At 52.4% G+C, this 21,481-nt stretch overlaps 9 non-coding genes across 9 annotated transcripts; 2 read left to right on the top strand and 7 right to left on the bottom strand.

Moving 5' to 3' along the window:
* Nucleotides 1-6: 6 nt before the first annotated feature.
* On the top strand, nucleotides 7-78 carry Trnae-uuc. The gene has a single exon. It is a non-coding gene; the product is annotated as a tRNA-Glu (tRNA).
* A 3,915-nt stretch (nucleotides 79-3,993) lies between these two features.
* Nucleotides 3,994-4,158, bottom strand: LOC122113022. Its single transcript, XR_006148357.1, has one exon. It is a non-coding gene; the product is annotated as a U1 spliceosomal RNA (small nuclear RNA).
* Nucleotides 4,159-12,653: 8,495 nt separating this feature from the next.
* Nucleotides 12,654-12,725, bottom strand: Trnae-uuc. Its single transcript has one exon. It is a non-coding gene; the product is annotated as a tRNA-Glu (tRNA).
* A 351-nt stretch (nucleotides 12,726-13,076) lies between these two features.
* Nucleotides 13,077-13,150, bottom strand: Trnan-guu. Its single transcript has one exon. It is a non-coding gene; the product is annotated as a tRNA-Asn (tRNA).
* A 1,144-nt stretch (nucleotides 13,151-14,294) lies between these two features.
* On the top strand, nucleotides 14,295-14,366 carry Trnaq-cug. The gene has a single exon. It is a non-coding gene; the product is annotated as a tRNA-Gln (tRNA).
* A 95-nt stretch (nucleotides 14,367-14,461) lies between these two features.
* Nucleotides 14,462-14,533, bottom strand: Trnae-cuc. The gene has a single exon. It is a non-coding gene; the product is annotated as a tRNA-Glu (tRNA).
* Nucleotides 14,534-14,876: 343 nt separating this feature from the next.
* Nucleotides 14,877-14,950, bottom strand: Trnan-guu. The gene has a single exon. It is a non-coding gene; the product is annotated as a tRNA-Asn (tRNA).
* A 1,789-nt stretch (nucleotides 14,951-16,739) lies between these two features.
* LOC122113042 lies at nucleotides 16,740-16,901 on the bottom strand. The gene has a single exon (XR_006148364.1). It is a non-coding gene; the product is annotated as a U1 spliceosomal RNA (small nuclear RNA).
* A 3,017-nt stretch (nucleotides 16,902-19,918) lies between these two features.
* Trnae-uuc lies at nucleotides 19,919-19,990 on the bottom strand. Its single transcript has one exon. It is a non-coding gene; the product is annotated as a tRNA-Glu (tRNA).
* Between the last annotated feature and the right edge of the window lie 1,491 nt (nucleotides 19,991-21,481).

The following is a 21,481-nucleotide window of genomic DNA, read 5'->3' as shown; positions in this document are numbered from 1 at the left end:
AGGAGCTCCCTGGTGGTCTAGTGGCTAGGATTCGGCGCTTTCACCGCCGCGGCCCGGGTTCGATTCCCGGTCAGGGAAGTCCTTTTACAACACACCAGCTCCTTCCACACTCGCACCCAGCACAAAGCCACGACCTCGTCCGCGGGACCCTGCACTGGACAGGCGTCCTCCCCGCGGCCTGCCACCCCCGGCAGCGCTGGCCCACGGCCCTCCCCCAGCCCCACCTCGGCGCCTGCCACCCGCAGCCCACGGAAGGGGCCGTGGGGGTGGGGCCGAGGAGAGCAGCAGCCGCCAAGACAGCTGTCGCCAACTCCGCAGCCGTCTGAGCGGGAATCCCCGCTCCTCGCCGCGGGGCTAGAGCCACTGTGTTCGTTTTTCATCAGTCGTGGGTCTTGGACTGGCGCCCTGATGGATGGGATCGGGAACGCACTGGATCTGGCTTTCTGCCTCGGATATTCGGTTCCCGCCGGGCCGGCAGCGCAGGCGGTGCTGGGAGGCGGCAGGGACCCGGCTGCGGAAGGGCACACGCGGCCTCCTCCCCGCAGCCCCTGCTGCAACCCGGGTCTCGTCGAGGAAGCCGAGTCGCGGCTGCCGTGTGCGAGATGCCCGCTCTTCGCCCGCCCGGCCCAGCGCAGCGGCGGCAGGGCGTCCCGGCCGGCTCGCCGGGCTCCGCGGGAAAGAAGAGGGCGGTGGTCGGGCTGATGAGTACCGCAGCGGCCCGTGGTGTGCCGTGATCGTATAGTGTTGAGTACTCTGCGTTGTGCCTGCATTGCAGTCTCGGTTCGAATCCAAGTCCCGCCAGTCGGGCCTGGCTCCCCGGCTCCGCCCTTTTTGCTTCCCGTGCACAGGCATGAGTGAGAGTCCACAACGTCGTTCCAGGGAGTGTCAGCCTAGGCTCATGCTTGTACCCTGCCTGCTCAGGAGGTGGAGACTGGAGGCAATGGTTGGAAGCCAGCAAGGCAGAAATGTCGGTGAAATTCTTATATCCAGCTTAAAAAACAAACAAACCAAAAAACAGGTGAAGGCTTGGCCCAAGTGGTAGCGCATTGGCCTTAAGTATAAAATCCAAGTGAGAGTTCAAGACCCCAAGTTCAAGCCTCATTGGTGACAAAACATTTGCTGGTAGTGTCACTTTTTTGCCCCTCCCTTGTCAGGTACAAACTTTTGGGGATGCAACGACATTACTGGTGAAGGGCCACAGCACCGCTTCTAGTTTTCTAGTGTTTTATTGGAGATAAGAGTCTGATGGACTTAGCTGCCCAGGCTGGCTTTGGACTGCCATCCTCAGATCTCAGCCTCCTGAGTAGGTAGGATTGCAGGTGTGAGCCACTAATGCCCGGCCTGGTGAAGATATTATAGCCAATGGTCGAGTTTTTTTTTTTTTTGGGGGGGGGGGTCAGTTGTGGGGCTTGAACTCGGGGCCTGGGCGCTGTCACTGAGCTTTTTTGCTCACTAGCACTCTACCACTTTGAGCCACTTCCGGTTTCCTGGTGGTTAACAGGACATAAGAGTCTCAGAGACTTCACTGCCTAGGCTGCTTTGAACTGTGATCCTCAGATCTCAGCCTCCTGAGTGTCAGGCCACTGGAGGGCCGAGGCAGCCAAGAAAGCCGCCTTCTCATCTAAATTACCACCTGCCCCAAACCCTTCCTCAGAAGCACTGGCCTGCGACCATCCAAATTCGCAAAACAGGGCCCTTATGCAGAATTCTCACTAATTGTTCTGTTTTTAGTCTGGCCATATAAACCCTGATGTAACTAGACTCTGGGCGACCTCTCTGATCCCCACCAGGGAGTTTGGCCGGGAGCGTATCCCAGTAAACTTTTATTCTCCCTTACCTCCTCCTGAGGGTTCCTTCCTCTCCTGAAACCTTACACTGAGTAGCTAGGAATTCAGATGTGAATCACCAGTGCCTGGCTTAAGAATCTCCGCTTTGGGCTGGGAAGGTAGCTCAGCGGTAGAGTGCATGCCTTGCATGCATGAGGCCCTGGGTTTGATTCCTCAGCACCACATAAACAGAAAAAGCCAGAAGTGGCGCTGTGGCTCCAGTGGTAGAGCGCTAGCCTTGAGCTGAAGAGCTGAGGGACAGCTCCCAGACCCAGAGTTCAGGCCCCATGACTGGAAAAAAAAAAAAAAAAGAATCTCCACTTTATATGCCTACTTTGAGCCCTTGGGTAATGCTAAGGATTTAATGTTACTGTTTTTAAACCCTTACATTTCAAAGAAATGTACAAAAGCAGTAAGTAGCTAGATCACAGCGCTCAGGATAGATCCCTGGCAGGAAGTGAGACCTAAAATTAATCAGTGAAAAACAGGGTGGCAGGCCTCTCTCCACTGTAAAGTCAACCTTAGTTCATACTCCAGTCCCCTCCCTCCAAAAAGATGATCAATAACAATCATTGGCAGTTATGACACTCTTTCATACATTATACATTGCCTTATTTAAAGCTCAGGAATTGTTTGCCAAAAGGTGATGAAACATGTCATGGCCCAAAGGAAGGTAGGCACTGAAAGAACTTTCAAAAAACAGCAGGAGAAAGAGGAGTGGTAGGCCTAGTGAGGTGTCCAAAACGGATAACTCACTGAAGAGATGGTGCTTCTTGCTCCATAAGCTCAGTATGAGCTGTTGGTGGCCTTCCCAGAGGCAGACTGGAGCCTCAAAGAAGATGCACCACCCCAGCTCCTTGGTCCTCCCAGGGGAAAATGAGCAGATAGAATCAGCACTCTGCAGTGGTCCTTGGCACAGAGTATGGACACCTACTAGAGTGTTTTTCAGGTGTGTAGATAAAAATGATTTCAACAAGCTGGGCACCGGTGGCTCATGCCTGTAATCCTAGCTACTCACGAGGTTGAGATCTGAGGATTGTGGTTCAAAGCCAGCCCTGGCAGAAAAGTCCGTGAAACTGAGCATCTCCAATAAATCACCAGAAAACCGGAAGTGGTGCTGTAGCTCAAGTGGTAGAATGCTCACCTTGAGCTGAAGAGCTGAGGGACAGTGCTCAGGCCCAGAGTTCAAGCCCTATGACTGACCAAAAAAAAAAAAAAAAATCTCAACAGTGAGAGACAGATGAACTAACTACACTGCCCAGGAGCTCCTGAGACACCCAAAGAACTCCAGCTGGGTAAATTTGTCCTCTCTGATTTATTGTGATGGGAAAGATGGTGGTACTTGTTAGGCAGAAGATAGAGCAAGGAGAAAGGGGTGGGGGGAAATGTTCAAGATCTAGTTACCATACAATCAACCTGCCACCAATAGCAGTCTTGTTGCTAGTAAAGGTGAATCCAGCCCCATATATATAGTTTGCTGTAGTGGATGAAGCAAAGATTATGGGTACTGGAACTAACAAGTAGGCAATCTGGGGAGGGAAAACTGCTGCTACAGAAGGGTAAGAGTGTCATCTTATTACCCTCAAGTTGGGCCCATTTTAATTTTGTGAGAAACATGCCTAAAGCTTAAAGAACAGACTTGGAAAAAAAGTATACAATCTAACAGAGTCTTTCATGACAATCCTGCAAGATCAGATGTCAGGAGACAAATCAATTTCCTAATTGGTGGCTTTCACTTTTGGTGCACATCTTTTTGGGGAGAATTGAATTTTATTTTATTTTTTTTGGGGGGGTCCAGTCGTGGGGGAGAATTGAATTTTAGAAGTCTCTCTCATACACATGTATGCACACACACTCTTCCTGGTGGGAAAACTTCCTAGAACATGCCAATCGGCAGGACAATGTCTTTACTCATTTGTAGTCCAACCTATGACTTATTAGCTGGTTTACTTACATAGAAAACTTGTTTAAAGTTACTACTAAAGTGTAAAGCCATCATGTAAACAACACTTAGTTTTTTAAGAGTCAAAGTCTGCCAGTTAAGAGTAACTGCAACCTAAACACGAATCATATGTTGTTTAAATCCTTGACCACATATAGTTCAGTCAAATGCTTGTTTAGGCAGTAAAAATAGGACACAAAGTTGTCTGTTATTTACACAACCAACCAGGGCAGAGCGCGCACGCAGTCCCCCACTACCACAAATTATGCAGCCGAGTTTCTCCTATGTGGAGAAATCGCAGAGGTCAGCGCACCCCAAGTGCAAATGGGTGGGCCTCACCCTGAGAAAACCACCTACGTGATCGTGGTATTTCCCCTGCCAGGTAAGTATGAAGAGCCTACTCCCCCAACCCATCTAAGCCTCACATGGTTTGCACTTTACACACATGGTCACCGGCCTTTGCCCCATTCCCGGGCCTTCCCAGCTCTTCCACGCAACTGCCACGCTCCACTCCCACCCACACTCCCGTACTGTCTCCCACACCACCGGAAATCTACCCAGTGTGTGAGGCAGGGTCGGAGCAGCAGCCCCCACTGTTCTCTCATCTGCATAGGACTAGCCCTCTTTATGACGTCATAGCGAGTGCCCTTCCCTCCAGCTGAAGACGCCCCGCCCTTTGACTGCTATTTCCTTTTTCCCCGCCCCTCGGGATTCATTGAGTCCAAGCTCAAGGCCTTTGGGGTCCTAGAAGTGACAGTCCACCCTCCCTCTGCCTGTCGTCCCTCCAGTAGGGCACATGGACAGCAAAGATGGCCCTGAGAGGAAGTTGAGTGGGCAGAGCCGTATTTGTTTACGTTCAGTGCGTAAACAGCTCCTGGATGCTTAGGTGCATGATAGGGTTTGACCTTTACAGTGATTGGTTGGTTCCTTTTCCGCCCCTCCCACGTGGTCTTTTGCTTTTAAAAGGGCTTGGTGGGTGCTTGACTTGAGTCTCCGCTGCTTCTGATTGTCTCCCAGGCTAAGGGAGGCTGGGGAACAGGGAGCGGCGCACTTTCCTTGAACCCTATCCGTCTTTTGTGCCGACATCTGGCGCCCAGCGTGGGGCACGAAAAGGAAAATATACTGGCCGAGGTTAAGCAGTCCCTCAGGGTAAGGGAAACCCTTAGAATGGGTAACACTATTTCACAGAAGGAGAAGGAGGCAACATTAGGCCTAGAGGGAGTACAGGAGGACTTGGGAAGTGTGAAGGAAAAGGAATGGGTCAAATTCAACCGAGAAAGCACTGAAACATGCACAGTGAAGTCAAAACAAGGGGGAAGGTCACCCCCTCTGACTCGGGTGCCCATAATGGTCATAGGCCCCCTCCCTATTCCCCCGATTGGGGGGTAGGTGCGGTGCCCTACACGACCTGTGAGAGGGACCTGCAAGACCCAGATCCCTCCCAACCTTCCATGGAGGGGCCGAGGGCTGGGGATACAACCTACTCGGAGGCCTGCCCTGGAAGGGAAGGGCCACCTGAGAGCCCGGACCCTAGGCCACAGGACTCGCTTCCCCAAGTGTATCTGGTCAATCTGGCACCAGGAGCTAACAGGCCCTTGGAATGGTATCCATGGGAAACTAAGGATCTTAAAGAGCTCCGCAAGGCGGTGGCGGAGGATGGCCCAAAGTCTCCTTGGGCCCAGACCCTATTACAGGACATTGCTTATCACCCGGGTGTCCCTAAAGACTGGCTGGATGTGATGTGGCCAAAGCCATCCTCACCAGTTCTCAGTTTATCAAGTGGTGTGCCTTCTTTAATGAGGAATGCAGAGTGCGAGCGGAGCGATAACTATTACTTACACCATGTTAACAGGGACAGGGGAAGGGCACTCCACTGGCGTCCAATAGGCCGCAATACCTGGCCTGTACCGTGACCAGGTGAGGCAGGCAGGACTTGCCACATGGTACAAACTGGATGATAGGCCTACTGAGTCCCCCATAGCAGGAATGAGACAAAAACCGGGTGAGCCTTTACCTGATTTTATAGACCAAGTAGATCAATTTGTAAAGCTACTGGTCTGGGAAGGGATGAATGCAGACCACCGCACGGCCTGTGCGGGATTGAGAGAGAGTTCCCTGAGCAGATGGGTGGTGGCCTCGCAGGATGTGGGAAAGGAACAGTACCAGTCCCAATCACTAGCTTTAGCTTTACAGGCTCAGACATCTGCAATGACCCAGGCGCTGGCAGCCCCAGGCCAAGGAACCCCAAGACCATCTGGGAGAGGGACTTGTTTTAAATGCAGGCAGGAGGGGCACTTTAAGAGGGACTGTTTACAACAATCCCCCCCCCCCAACCGGCCTGGGGGGGTCAAACCGCCCCCTACGTCCTGCCCCAGGTGCAGGAAGGGATACCATTGGAAAAAGGATTGTCGATCCAAGTTTGATTTAGATGGGAAGCCTTTAAACTAGGGGAGGGGCATTCTCCAGCCCTGTTAACTCCAGGAGGAACCCACTCTGCTGTGAGGCCCAGGCAGCCTCGTGGCAGGACGACCCAGGCCCATTGGACCGTCCCCCTGGTGGAAGGACTCTGCCCTAAAATGAGTATTTTCATAGGCAGGAAGCGGTTTCACTGCCTAATTGACACGGGGACAGATCAAACCATACTCAGGAAGGAGGAAGTGCTCTCATACCGGAAGCTTGTACCTGGACCCCTGACATTGCGGGTAGGGGGCAAGATGGTCACCTTATGAAATGGACTAGCCTAGATGGAGAACAGGGAAAGATATGCCCTTTAGTGGCAAAAAAATCTCACTGCCAATTTACTAGGGCAAGACATGCTAAGACAAATGGATGCCATGGTCACTACGGACCATTGAGCATCCTATGATGATATCCTGGATTGGGAAGAAGCAGCACAAAGGCTTAATTCCCTATAATCCCCAAGGCCAAGCAATTATAGAAAGAAATCGATGTTTTAAGGAGCAATTATTATTATTAAAACAAAAAGGGGGAGTTAGGCCGGGCTAATTCAGCTATTCAGGAGGCTGAGATCTGAGGATTGCGGTTCAAAGCCAGCCCGGGCAGGAGAGACCGTGAGACTCCTATCTCCAATAAACCACCAGAAAACCGGAAGTGGCGCTGTAGCTCAAGTGGTAGAGCGCTGGCCTTGAGCTGAAGAGCTGAGGGACAGCGCCCAGGCCCAGAATTCAAGCCCCACGACCGACAAAAAAAAAAAAAGGGGGAGTTAGCCCCCATATACAGTTATAGAACATTTTCAATTTTTCAAAAGGAGCAACTGAATCTAGATTTCAGAAGCACTGAGGACAACTAAACCCTAAGCCTCAAGTGAAAGTCAGGTGGAAGGACCCCCTGACACAACAATGGAGAGGACCTGACCCCCTAGTTACCACAGGCAGGAGATTTGGATGTGTTTTTCTCATAGCCCCCATTTGGATCCCGGCCAGGAACCTTAAGTTTTTACCCATTTCCTCTATACAGGAGGATGCCCAAGGATAAACTAACCAAGAAAAGAAAACGGCTATGGTGGCTGAGGCTTGTGTTTAAAGGAGGGAAAGCTAAAAAGATAACTACTAACCATCCCCAAGGGCAACCAGCCTTTGAGAAGCTCTTGTGTTCTCTAACAATTGCAGATGGTGATACTCCAGATGTTGGCTGTCCTACCTGGGCAGTGATCAGCGCTGGCAATGCAGAAATCATCAATAGCACCACAAGAGAAGCTGTCCCTTTGACCTGGTGGCCTGACCTTCATTTTGATCACCATCCTATGACATTGTGTAGGGACCATTTAATATTTCTTTAGGAGCTAATTCTTTTAATGTTACCTGCTCTAATTGTTCTTTTACTAATTGCTTCTATAGCGGCATTATACTTATTGTTAAACAACCACCTTTTGTTATGCTTCCTGTAAAACCTCCTCTAGAACAAGCCCCACCTCTGGACTCTGAAGTGGCAAACACTGCTATCTCATCCCTGACTAATGTTAAAGGACTGCTAATGACATTGCTTGGCCTGGGAATGCTTTTGCTGATGGTTTTTCTATGCCTTCCTTGCATTATATGTGCACTGCAAAACTCTTATGAGTTTAGCCAGCCAGTTACATAAGATTAAGCTCCAAGTGAATGAATTTCCCCCGAGAGGAACTGCAGCCAGAGACGGGTAAGAGGTGGTGTCAGTCTGACCAACCTAAGACAGGGCCTTCAGCTTTGCTCTGAAGAAGTTCCCAATGACGGGTAAGACAGACAAGGTGATCCACCCAACCTAAGACAGGCGGTTCACTTCTTTAAACAGTAAAGCTTAAAGGTCATCTTGACCCCTGTGCTCGCTGAAGACACCTGGTGCCTGGGATTGCTTTGCTATGTCTGCAGAGTTTGTTTTACTTTCAACCAAATTATCTGGTTTTTACTGCACTCTGTTTCTACTGAAATTTTCCTTGTTTTTCTGGACTACAGTAGAACGGCCTGAGTGTGGGGGCCCACGAGGATGCACCGTTGCGCATGTGTGGAATTCCCAATACCCAGGCTGCTCCCATGTTCTGAAGAGGACGAACTTATGAGATACTGACTTTCATATATGCTCAGGAATTAATCAAACTGCTTTGGACATTTCTTTTTTTTTTTTGCTAGTCATGGGACCTGAACTCTGGGCCTGGGCACTGTCCCTGAGTTCTTCAGCTCAAGGCTAGCGCCCTACCACTTGAGCCACAGCACCATTTCCAGCTTTTTCTGCTTATGTGGTGTTAAGGAATCGAACCCAGGGTCTCATGCATTCAAGGCAAGCACTTTACCACTGAGCCATTGAGCCACCTTCCCAGCCCCAGCTTCGGACATTTCTAACTGTGGTGGGGCTGATGTTTATTACTGTGCTAGGTGGGGATGTGAGGTAACTGGGATGGGCTCTTGGATCATGCACAAGGGCCCTCCCTATCCTTGTCTGGCAAATCTCACCCCCCAGACTTGCCTCGAACCCCCTGCGTGGCCAATGCTATTCTTACCAATGTAATCCTGTTAAAATAACCTCTACAGAGGAGGGGAAAAGGATAACAAACTGGGAGGTGGGTCTGCCATTAAAATAAAAAGGGGGAGGGGCTGGGAAGGTGGCTCAGCAGTAGAGCGCTTGCCTTGCATGCATGAGGCCCTGGGTTCGATTCCTCAGCACCACATAAGCAGAAAAAATAAAAAAGCCGAAGTGGCGCTGTGGCTCAAGTGGTAGAGCGCTAGACTTGAGCTGAAGAGCTGAGGGACAGCGCTCAGGCCCAGAGTTCAGGCCCCATGACCAGACCCAAAAAATAAAAAGGGGGAATCTGTGGGGCACATGGGCAGCAAAGATGGCCCTGAGAGGGAGTTGAGTGGACAGAGCCTCATTTGTTTATAATCAGTGTGTAAACAGCTTCTGGAAGCTTAGGTGCATGATAGGGTGTGACCTTTACAGTGATTGGTTGGTTCCTTTTCCTCTTTTGCTTTTAAAAGGGCTTGCTGTGTGGTAATAAACAAGTTCCTGCTTGACTTGAGTCCCCACTGTGTCTGATTATCTCCTTTTTTTGGGGGGGGTCCAGTCCTGGGGCCTGATCTGAGTCCCCACTGTGTCTGATTATCTCCTTTTTTTGGGGGGGGGGTCCAGTCGTGGGGCCTGATCTCTGGGCCTGGGCACTGTCCCTCAGCTCTTCAGCTCAAGGCTAGCGCTCTACCACTTGAGCCACAGTGCCACTTCCGGCTTTTTTCTTTTTGCTTATGTGGTGCTGGGGAATCGAACCCAGGGCCTCAGGCATGCAAGGCAAGTGCTCTACCACTGAGCCACCTTCCCAGCCCCTGTGTCTGATTATCTCCTGGGCTAAGGGAGGCTGGGGAACAGGTGAGGGGCGCACTTACCTTTCCTCAGACCCATCTGTCTTTTGTGGGGTGGACAAAGACCGGACACCACAGCACTGGAAATCCACCAAGTGTGTGAGGCAGGGTCGACCAGCAGACCCACTGTCCTCTCATCTGCGTAGGACTCACCCTCCGTCGTCATAGCGAGTGCCCTTCCCTCCAGCTGACGTCGCCCCTCCCTTTGACTGCTAGTTCCTCTTTCCCACCCCTCGGGGTTCAGTGAGTCCATGGCCTTTGGGGTCCTAGAAGTGACAGTCCACCCTCCCTCTGCCTGTTGTCCCTCCAATGGTGCCTGGGGTCCCGGTCTGGTCATCCCGAGCTGGAGGTTTCTTATTCTGTGGCTGGTCCTGGACCCTGTTGCTGTCTGGCTAAGGCATGGGACCACGTTTCCACATGATAGAGTTTAATGGGTAAAAGATGATAAAGCTTCTGTGTAACTCTGTCCATCTTTGTGGGATGATGTCTGTTTATTCCAACACATTAAACATTACCTGACACAAGTGAACTTTTTTTAGATCAGCCTCTTTTCTGAATGTGTGTCATTTCTATTTCTGCCTTTCAGACTCATCTACTTTCCAGCAATTTCATCTTTTTATGCTGGGTTGGCACCACAGTTTCAACTCAGGGCCTTCTTTGCCTTTGCTAGACAATTGCATCTACCACTCACATCTCCCACCCTTTATATTGGGTTCTGGGAAACATTTTAAACGTCTTTTTTGAAACACTTTATATTAGCATACATTAGTTTTTATAAGGGGGATTTTCTAGTGACATTTCCATATATGCATAAGTGTGCCCCATAAATCTCATCTCCCGTTTTCCCGTATTCCCCTTCCATCTACTTTCCTAAAACAATTTTAAGTTTTAGACCCAATGCCCAAACTCCAGGAGTATTATATAATAGGATGGGGGCCCTTCACCCCTATCTGCACATAAAAAAGCATGACAAAAGGGAGACAGACTAGGCTTTATTATGTGGTAATCAAGAAGACATCACTTCTATATGAACCTGGAGACTGGAACCAATGATGTCTGGGTCTTTGATTTGTAGCAATTGAAGAATGAATTCAAAGACAAAGAGGAGGAATGGAGGGGGTAACAATGTTCAAGAGGAAGTGTACTCATAACCTCACTCATGTAACTGTAACCCTCTGTATAGTAGCTTTACAATAAAAAAAAAAAAAAGACAAAGAGGAGGGAGCAGAGCAGATTTATTTAAGGAAGGAAGCAGAGCAGCAGACTCCCCACAGCATGGGAGGGGTACTGAGCCTGAGTGGCTATTAGTGGCTGTCCAGGGCCTGATAATAAAACGGATTTTAGATGCCAGGCTCCAAAGTCCAGGAGCCCCAAGTTAGGTCTAGCCACTGGCCCCCACATTACAAATTAAAGAGACATGATGAGGGCAATGGAAGATTTATTACATAGCAGGCATCCATACATCTTCACCAGCCTTCAGAGTACATTGGCTTCAGGTTAAATAAGGAAAATCAAGGATAGGGGTAAGAAATGAAGACACTGTTAAAGACAATTCCAGGTCACAGGCCCTGATGGACCACGAGCTCTGCCTTTGTCCTTGGAGGAGTTCTGGAGAAGTTCTCAATTCCTTGAACAGGCAGAAATAAGGGGGTCTCCTGAGGTTTTGGCTGTTTGCATGAAGATGATCAGAAGACGACACTGCCTGTATGAGGGGCTGTTTGTCTTCCACACAGAGGTTCTTGGGAATCTTCTCTTTCCTTCTGGAAACACAGGGTCTACAGCAGAAAACAACTCACAAGGCCCAGATTCAAAGTTGGGGGACTTAGAGTTAATTCACAGGACCCCCAAAACAGCACGTTTAAAGTTCCCTCTTACAAGAAGACATTGCTGAAAGCAAGACAAGAGGCTTTTAACCCTATTGTCCTCAGAAACTGTCAGAATAGCACCAACGAAATCTTTAAATGCTCCAAGAAAGATACTGTCAGCGAAATTGCTCTGTGTCCAGCAAAACCTTCTTCTGGTGAATTAGAAATTGGAGCATTTCAGAGAAAAGGCTGGGGATGTTTGTGCCACTAGAAACTCCCTGCAGGGAGGGGTAGGCGGAGTGGTCTTCCTTCCCGAAAGGTGTCTCACCTGGCTGTTGATTCTTGGGAGAAATAGGGAGCCTGGGCTTCTTTTAGCTTGCTGTGATGTGGACAGCGATCGTTCTCCCAGCGTGGACACTGCAAGCCTGACCATTACAGGGGAGCCACAGGGCCCTCCCCAGGGAGGTGCAGGGGGAGCCTGGTCTCCAAAGCAGAAGGGGGCAGAGCAGGGGAGCCAGACCGGACTGCTGGGACTCGGATTCGAACTGAGGTTGCTGTGCCACAACGCAGAGTACTGACCACTATATGATCACGGCGTGCCACGGGCTCCACTGCCGTCCAGCTGCTCGTCCTTCCCTCCGAGCTCCGCCAGCTGGCGGGGATGCCCTGTCGCCGCCTCCCTGCGCCCGGCAGGCCGGAAAGAGCATGGGTCTCATAGGCGGCGGTTGTGACTCGGCTTCCTGTGCGGGTGACTCGGCGGGACCCGGGTTGCTGTGGGGGCTGGAGGCCGCGTGCGCCCCCTGCCCCCTGCGGCCCGGTCCATGCCGCCTCCCAGCACCGCCTGCGCTGCGGGCCCGGGGGGGGGGGGGGGGGGGGAGAGGAACCGAGGCAGAAAGCCAGGTCCGGTGCGTTCCCGATCCCTTCCGTCACAGCGTGAGTCCAAGACCCACGACTGATGAAAAACGAACACAGTGGCTCTGGCGCCACGGTGAGGAGCGGGGATCCCCGCTTGGACAGCTGCGGAGTTGGCGACAGCTGTCTTGGCGGCTGCTGCTCTCCTCGGCCCCACCCCCACGGCCACTTTTCGTGGGCTGCGGGTGGCAGGCGCCGAGGTGGGGCTGGGGGAGGGCCGTGGGCCAGCGCTGCCGGGGGTGGCAGGCCGCGGGGAGGACGCCTGTACCGAGGTTGTGGCTTTGTGCTGGGTGCGAGTGTGGAAGGAGCTGGTGTGTTGTAAAAGGACTTCCCTGACCGGGAATCGAACCCGGGCCGCGGCGGTGAAAGCGCCGAATCCTAGCCACTAGACCACCAGGGAGCTCCTACGGTGACGGCATGGTGCCTTTCTGTGTAGGGTGGGTTTGCGGGGGTTCTCAGAGGTCAGAAGGGATGCGCAGCTGGGCCGGGCTGGTGGCGGCTCCTTCGGGCTGGGAACCGCGCTTTCCTCCTCCCGGCAGCGACAGAGGCCCCTGCTCCCGGCCGACGATCTGCACACCTCCGCTGCCGCAGTTTCCTTTCAACCCCGGTGCCCAAGCAAAACACAGCCCCGCCCGACGGTGCCGCTCTCCCTGTGTTTCCCTGCAGTGGGCCGTGCGTGCCAGCCGTCCTGAGTGTGCGGAGCGCGGCCGTGCTCACGGGGACGAACACGAGAGGTAAAAGAGTGAGAGGGCGTCCCTGGGTGGGCTCGAACCACCAACCTTTCAGTTAACAGCCGAACGCGCTAACCGATTGCGCCACAGAGACAGACAGCAAGACTCACTTGGCATCTGCACAGACCAAGGCCAGGTGGACGCGGCTTCTGGGGCCCTGACCAGGACTGGGGGACCTCGGGGCGCGCTGCACGGCCCCGGGACAGGCCGGGGAGGCCGGGATGTGTCGTGCGTTCGCCAGCCGCGGGGATTCGGAAGCCACGAGCGCGCACCGAGGCCTGTGCCCTGCGCGGGCCCCGCCATCCCAGTGGATTCTCCTTTCAACCTCGCGCTCCGGAAACACGGCCGCGCTCCCCGCCTGTCCACAGCTGTCCTCGTGTCCAGGGCCGGAGACGGGCCGACGGCCGCGCTGAATAGACGCTGTGGGCCTTTCACTTGTGGTGGGGAAAAAATGGACCGGACAGGACGGGCGCGCGTGGCAGCTAGTAGTACTCTCGGGTGGGCTCGAACCTCTGACCTTCCGTGTACAAAGCAAAAGTGTTTCTGCGCCACGGAGACTTATGCACGTGCTATGCTTAGGGTGTGTGTGTGGGGGGGGGGGTGTTGACTGACAGAGCCCCGATAATTCGCAAAGCCTCCGGGAAAGAAGCCTCGTGTGTTGTAACTGGACATTCAGACGTTGAGGAACTCTGAGGCCAGGAGGCCGAGGGAGGGACCTTGCTTTGTGCTGCCTGCTGTCCGTCCCCCCCCCCCCACACACAAGGTGTATGTGCACATGAGCACGCGTGTGTATGCGAAGGGAAGGTGGCAGTCTCCTCGTCCTGACCTGTCAGAGCGATCCCCCAGGCTGACCCCTCGGGTGACCTCCCCAGGCTGACCCCTCAGGCTCAGACCCCCAGGGTCACCTCTCCGGGTGTCCCCTAGGCTGACACCCAGGCTGACCCCTCACACGTCAGCGGCCGCAGGGCGGAGCCCCGCGAGCGGGGCCTCGGGGAACCCGGGAACGGCGTGTCCCGCGGGCGATCGCGGCTCCTGGCCGGCGTGGGAGCATCGGCGCTCGCCGTCCACACCAGAGTCGCCTCAGCACCAGAGGTCCAGCATGGGGGCAGCAGAAGATTCTCTCCGGGCCTTGAAGTCGGTGGGGAAGCCCCTCGGTTTTCGGAGCCGGATGAGTTTCTCGGTCGCCGACAGCCACGTGGGGCGCACAGATGGGTACGACCTTGAAAGGACGTCCTGTGGGTTCCATGGTGTAATGGTGAGCATTCTGGACTCTGAATCCAGCGATCCGAGTTCAAATCTCGGTGGGACCTTGCATTTTAGGTGGAGAATTGTCATTTCCACCAGGGACCGGACTGTTTTGTGCCAAGTGCGAGTGCGGAAGGAGCTGAGTGTGTTGTAAAAGGACTTCCCTGACCGGGAATCGAACCCGGGCCGCGGCGGTGAGAGCGCCGAATCCTAGCCACTAGACCACCAGGGAGTTCATCTTTATCCTGCGGGATGCCTTTCCATGTAGGGCGCTGTGCGTGGCTCGTTGAAGTCGGAAAGGAGGAGCGGCCTGGCCTGGCTGGTTGCGGCTTCCATCGGGCTGCGAACCCCTCTCCCCCCGTGCCGGCACTGCGCACCCGGCCTGCGCCCCGCACACCTTCCGCTGCCCGCAGTTTCCTTTCAACCCCGGTGCCCAAGCAAAACACAGCCCCGCCCATGCGGTGCCGCTCTCCCCGTGTTTCCCTGACGTGGGCCGTGCGTGCCAGCCGTCCTGAGTGTGCGGAGCGCGGCCGTGCGCACGGGGACGAACACGGAGAGGTAAAAGAGTAAGCGGGCGTCCCTGGGTGGGCTCGAACCACCAACCTTTCGGTTAACAGCCGAACGCGCTAACCGATTGCGCCACAGAGACAGATGATAAGTCTTAGTCCGCCTCTGCACAGACCAAGCCCAGGCGGACGCGGTTTCCAGAGCCCTGACCGGTCTGGGGACCTGGGGCGCGCTGCACGGCCCCGTGAGAGGCCGGGGAGGCTGGGGTGTCCCGTGCGTTCACCAGCCGCGGGGATTCGGAAGCGGCGAGCGCGGACTGAGGCCTGCGCCCTGGGCCCTGCCGGGGCCGCTTAGGAAGCTGGCGTGGTGGAGACACCGCGGGCTCCGCTAGTCCCTGCTTCTCCTTCACCCAGGCAATCTGGGGCTCCCACCCTACCTGCTCCGCCACCCCCTTCGCCGTCGTCTCGAGACTCGTACTGCGGTCCCGGCGGTCGGGATTGGCTCGGTGGATGCTCGGGGAAAAGCTCTGGACGAAGCGTCTCCGTCTTTTCTCCCAGATCCTGGTAGGGTCTTTGAGGGCGCCAAAGAGGACGGGGCTCCATCCGGCCTCGCCCTTCGCACTTTCAAGAGACCAGAGAGCTTTGTTGAAGGGGGAAATCGAAGGCCACGGGGAACCCGGTTGCAGAAGGTCCCCGCGCTTCAGTGAGGCCGGGGTGCAGCGGATCCTGGGGCAGGAGGGATGGGGAGAGAGGAAAGGGGGAAAGTCGGGCTTCCAAAGCGCACAGACGCCTCGAGGGAGAAGAGCTGCGGGGCCTGAGCGGCGTGGCAGGCGCAGTCCTGGGAGCTTTGCGCGGTGGCACAGCCTAGCCAAGTGAGGGGAACAGTGGAGGAAAGAGAAGCCTTTGACCCCTTGCTCTAAAAGGCGGATCGGCTAAAGATCACAGACGCTTGCACGGCAACAATGATAAAGGGGCCCCGGGGGAGGGGGGAGCTGCTCCCTGTGCTGCGTCGTGTCGGCACGAACCGATACCTCGGTTGTCTGGGGAAATTTCACTTCAGGTCGGGGAGGTATAAAAGCAGAAGGATTCTCTCCCTGACTCTGAGGGCAGGGTGGACGCTCTCCCAAATCCCCGGATGCAGATCCGATGCCCTGGGTGTACGGGTTGAAACTCGCATACACATCCATACGGGCTTCTAATCCTCCCCCAGCTATTCCCGTGGGTTCCTTGGTGTAATGGTGAGCACTCTGGACTCCAAATCAAGCGGTTCGAGTTCAAATCTCAGGACCTTCCTGTTTGATTTGAGGAAATGCCATTTTGTCTTGCTTCTGGGCTTGTCCATATCCTCGCTTTGGGGGCACGAAGGGAAGCAGCGAGGGCAGAGAGGGCTCTGGATCCCCACATCTCTCTCTCTCCCCCGAGTCATTCCCATCTTGACTGCCTTGCCTGGCACCGCAAGTCCTTCGCGGTTCCCGCATCTTCTCCAGAGAAGTGTCTGCTGTCCTGGCATCTTCTGGGGACGTGATTTGTCAACTGCAGAAAGGGCAACCATGGGGGTCGCCCGCCAGCGACTGCGTCCTAGATTCGGTGTGGGGCGCTTGTGCCTTGTTGCACTCATTGGGATTTTACTCCGCTGACTTTGTTGGAACCGCTGCAGCCGATGAATGGGTCCCAGCCCACCGCCAAGCATGAGCTTGAAAGCAAGAGTGTTGTCTCGAAAGATGTTCCACAGTTAGGTGTAAAAACCACATACGGGATACCTAACTTGGGTGTAGTTTACATAAAAACCAGCTCTCGGCCAACAAAAGAGCGGACTAGTCATTACAGACGCCACAGGCAGAAATCCCACGGCCAAAATAAACAATCTAAAAAACGATAGAATAAACACCACTTGAGAAATCTAACCCATGAGCTCTATTATTCGCCTCTTGCCAGGGGAGAGCGCGCACGCAGTCCCCCACTCAAAAATTATGCAGCCGAGTTTCCTCCATGTGAGGAAATCGCAGAGGTCAGCGTGTCCCAAGTGCAATGAGCACTCCTCGCCCTGGGAAAGCCACCTGCATGATCGTGACATTTCCCCTGCCAGGTAAGTATGAGAAGGTGACTTCCCACTCCCCCTAAACCTCACGTGCTTTACACTGTTCACACATGGTCACCTGCCTTCAACCCATTCCCGGGCTCTCCCAGCTTTTCCGAGAAGCTTCTACCCTCCGTTCCCAGGCACGCTCTCCCGCTCTCTCCCCCACACCAGAAATCCACGAGTGGGTGCGATGGGGCTCGGACCAGCAGCCCCTGGGTTGCCTCATCTGCAGGCCACGCCTTCTGTGTGACGTCACAGAAGGTGCCTGTCCCTCCTTCCGACGTACTGCTCAGTACCTGCCCTCTCCTCCTCCCACCTGCGCGCACTTTAAGGTGTGTATGTGAGGGGAAGGGGGTTCCACTTAGTGACAGTCCACCCACCCTCCGGCCTCTCCCCATCGGGTGGAGTCAGTGGCGGGTCTCAGCATGGTTCCAAGGTAAACCCAGCTTGGTCCCAGCAGGATTCATCCTGGGTTTGGCTCTGGACCCAGGTCTTCAAACGATGGAGTTTAATAGATAGAAGGTGTAGGATTAGAAAAGCTGCCTCGGGTTCCTAATTTCGTTTCTGTGAAGTTACATTATGTATCTAGTTTTATTCCAGCACAGTAAACATCAACTCTGTTATGCAACATTCTTTTTTGTTCTCCATCCTCTTTTTGAAATGTGTGTTATTTCTTCCTTTTGGATCCATCTACTTTCTGAACTGACTTCCTTCTTCCCCTCCATCCTTCCCTTTCTTCTTTTTCTTTTCCTTTTTTTTTTTTGCAGCTTACCAGTAAAATTTTCAGATGGAGAGATGATTCCAGGGTGATTTGATCTAACACTAACTGCTGCACACAATGAGGACATGACCAGTGTTGAAGCAGCACCGTAAGAGTTTCTAAGAAAAAAAACGGAGAGATGAGTATGAACAAAGCAATGTTTATTTACTCAATATTTTCTAATGTTCAGGGCTGAGAATGTGGCTTAGTGGTAGAGTGCTTGCCTAGCATGCCTGAAGCCCTGGGTTTGATACCTCAGTACCACATACACAGAAAAGGCCAGAAGTGGTATGGTGGCTCAAGTGGTAGAGTGCTAGTCTTGAGCAAAGGAAATTCAGGGACAGTGCCTAGGCCCTGAGTTCAAGCCCCAGGACTGGCAAAAAAATTTTTTTTTCTAATTTTCAAATGGTTGTACAAAGGGTTCACATTTAACTTATTTATTTATTTTGCCCATCCTGGGGCTTGAACTCAGCCTAGACTCTGTTCCTGAACTTCTTTTGCTCAAGGCTAGCAGTCTACTACTTGAGCCACAGTGCTACTTCTGGCTTTTTTCTGATAGCTTATTGGAGGTAACAGTCTTATGGACTTACCTGCCTGAGCTGGCTTTGAACTACCATCCTCCAATCTCAGCCTCCTCCTGGGTAGTTAGGGTTACAGGTATGAGCCACCAGCACCCAGCTTAACTTGTCCTTTTATGTGGACAATGTATCTTGCTCAGACTCATTCCTTCCACCATTGTCTTCCTCACCCTCCCTATCAACCACATTTCCCACTTCCATTTCACACAGAGACATTGAGTATGACAACTGTATCCACCCACTCACTGCTCCCTTTTCCATTTCCCTACCCTCTGAAACTAGGCTCTTTCCATAGTTAAGCTACTGTTTTTTATCCTGTCTTGGAATAGTTTGGAGATATGTCTGGGTCGTAAAACAGTTTTATAGTTTAGGATCCTCCATACTGATTTCCATACTGGTTGCACTATTTACTTTCTCACCAGTCCTTCTGAAACAGGAAACTGAGGCCTGCTGAAGGCAACTCAGAAATATGGTATGTAGAAACATAGAGGTGCAATCTTTGTTTCAAAGACAGACAACAGGATGCATTCCTTCCTGAGGGGTATGTTCCTAACCCCAAGAATTAACACTTGCTTGGTAGGATGTATGCCTTTCTGAGAAAAAAAAAATGCTTCCCCCAAACTTGCAGCTTCTTTATTTCAATGATAAGGATCTGTTTTATGGCAGGATACCTTCTTACCTGGAAATATACTCCCAACACCCAGAAACTCAGAAAGTAGCACCAGGAATCATTAGAGCAAAGATACAAGCTTGAAGTCAGACCCCCTGCCTTTACCTTGTAAATACCCTGAGGAGAGGAAGAGCTGTGTGTCTATCTCCCTCTCACACAATAAGAGCACCCACACAGTGAGAACACCCACACTATGAACACCCACACAGTGAGAACACCCACACGGTAAGAATACCCACACGGTAAGAGTACACCCCTGCCCTTCTGTCCATCTGCATGCTTGTCTGCCTGCCTGCTTGCCTACTCAATAAAGCTCTGCCACGTTTTCTTACCATTGTATCTTGTCCAGAAATCCTTATTCTGCGATCGAAGGACCCTAAGTGAAGAATGCCTACATTTAAAGGAAAACTTCACTATGCCTCACCTGGGTCTGGTGACCCCTTCCCTACCTATGCCCCTTGCCAGCATGTGTTTGTATTCTTCATTTGTGACATGGTGATTGGAGTTAGATGGATCCTCATCGCTGTTTCATTTGCATAGAAAGTAACATCTAAATCTCAGGGCTGCACAACGAAATCACTTGCCAGTTTGCCCACAGAAGCGATTAAGGCTAGTGGTCTTTGGAACGGTGTTTTTAATATATTCAAAGAAATATACTGTCAGGTATGCTGGATCCAGCAAAAACTGGCCTTGGGGAGCGAGGAAGAAATGAGTTTGAGCCTCCAGTGGCCGATGGAGGGGAAGCAAGCATCTTACTCTATCAGCATCTTGGGGAGGAGGGGTGTCCTATTTGTTTTCCTTCCCACTTGTTTTTAAAAGAGCCACTGCACAGATGGGGTCAGGGGAAAACAGCTGGAGGGGTAGCGATTTCCAGTCTTGGTGGTACAGATGAAACAGAATTAGCTCTCCCAGATTGGTGGAGCAAGGGCGCATCCCACAGCCAATATTGTGATTTGTGTGTAAGAAGGCTCTGCACTTTCTGGTGAGTAGAAATGAAGCATATCAACTACGTTGTAAAAAGTCTTCCCTGACCGGGAATCGAACCCGGGCCGCGGCGGTGAAAGCGCCGAATCCTAGCCACTAGACCACCAGGGAGGAAGATGAAAGCTGCTGGGGTGTGACTGGAGAACAAGTGTGATGGGGATTTTCAACTCTGATAGGTGAGGGAGACTTGGGATGGATCCACCCTGGCTGGCTAGAGCTGGTTTCTGTCAAGGCCCTGCCACGCCTCTCCCCTCTCCTGCCATGCTCTGGGCCCAGAGGCAGGGCCCACAAGGAAATAAATGCACGGGGATTCCCTTCTAGAAGAAAATTAAAATGAATGGAGCTGCCAGGAAAAGGAGTAAGTCCCCTTGGGGATAGCTTTTAGATGTCAGAAAAGTGTGTTAACGTTCACTGTTTCTCCTCATGTGTCTCAGATGGATTTTTTTTTTTTGGGGGGGGTGGTAAGTTTTAGAGACAGACATGGCAACTTTTGCTGTAAAGACAGTTTTGGCATGCTCAGTTACCATGGTACAAGACCTAACACACAAACAGAAGGTTTTCGCCAAATACTGTAAAAGCCAAACTAAGATTCATGAAGGAGGACAAAAGAAGGAAAGACAAAGAACAGAATCGTGGGGATTTTCTTCCTTTTGGATCACAGCTTGGCAGGGGGTTGTTAAACAGGTGTGTCTTCCCTGTCCTTTCCGGATAGAATGATTGATTAGCATATGATTGATTAACATATGATAATTACAATTAGTAGAGGACTTTTAAAATACTTTGGTAGTTTTAGCCAAAATGGGCAACAGAAATCTGTGTGTCCACTACCACCTCTGTTTTTCTTCCCTCAAAGCTAAGACAGGAGGGCAGCAATAGCCCAGTTACACCAGAGAGACAGAGAGAAGGGGTGTGTAAATGGGGGGGGGGTACTGAAGAGACTTTGGCAGCACTGGCAGACAGTGGGCTGTGATTAATTTGGCTCTGCTTCTGTGCAAGAATCCACTGGGGGGGGGGGGAGGTTGGGAAGGGGAAGGTGGCTCAGTGGTAGAGTGCTTGCCTTGCATGCCTGAGGCCCTGGGTTCGATTCCTCAGCACCACATAAGCAAAAAGAAAAAGGCCCGAAGTGGCACTGTGGCTCAGGTGGAAGAGCACTATCCTTGAGCTGAAGAGCTGAGGGACAGCGCCCAGGCCCAGAGTTCAGGCCCCACGACTGGACCCAAAAACAAACAGAATCCACTCGGATGAGATCGTGGCACAAACTCTGCCCTGTCCCAACTGACTTCGTCGACTTCTCTCACAACAGAAATGACCAACTTTGAAGATTTTTCTCTGTGGCATCCTTTTGTCATAAAAGAAAACAAAACCAAGCTCATTTCAAACTCACCTTGGAGTTAATGTACAAAGTGAGAAATGATTCTCCCTTCCCATTTGAGACAAACTGCTTATATTGAAGGTCCTTGCGTTAGTCTGGTTAGAACAGGGAGGGCCGGGCCTGTAATACAATACAATACCAGTCCACGTTTATGGGGAGCAAACCAGGACCGATTATCCTGCCATCATGAACAGCTGAACGCGCTAACCAATTGTGCCACAGAGACTTGC

The sequence above is a fragment of the Dipodomys spectabilis genome, unplaced genomic scaffold, assembly GCF_019054845.1.
Source record: "Dipodomys spectabilis isolate Male_0828 unplaced genomic scaffold, ASM1905484v1 ptg000002l, whole genome shotgun sequence".
Lineage (NCBI taxonomy): Eukaryota > Metazoa > Chordata > Mammalia > Rodentia > Heteromyidae > Dipodomys > Dipodomys spectabilis.
The sequence above is the reverse complement of the archived record's forward strand: the minus strand, read 5'-3'. Positions and strand labels throughout refer to the sequence as shown.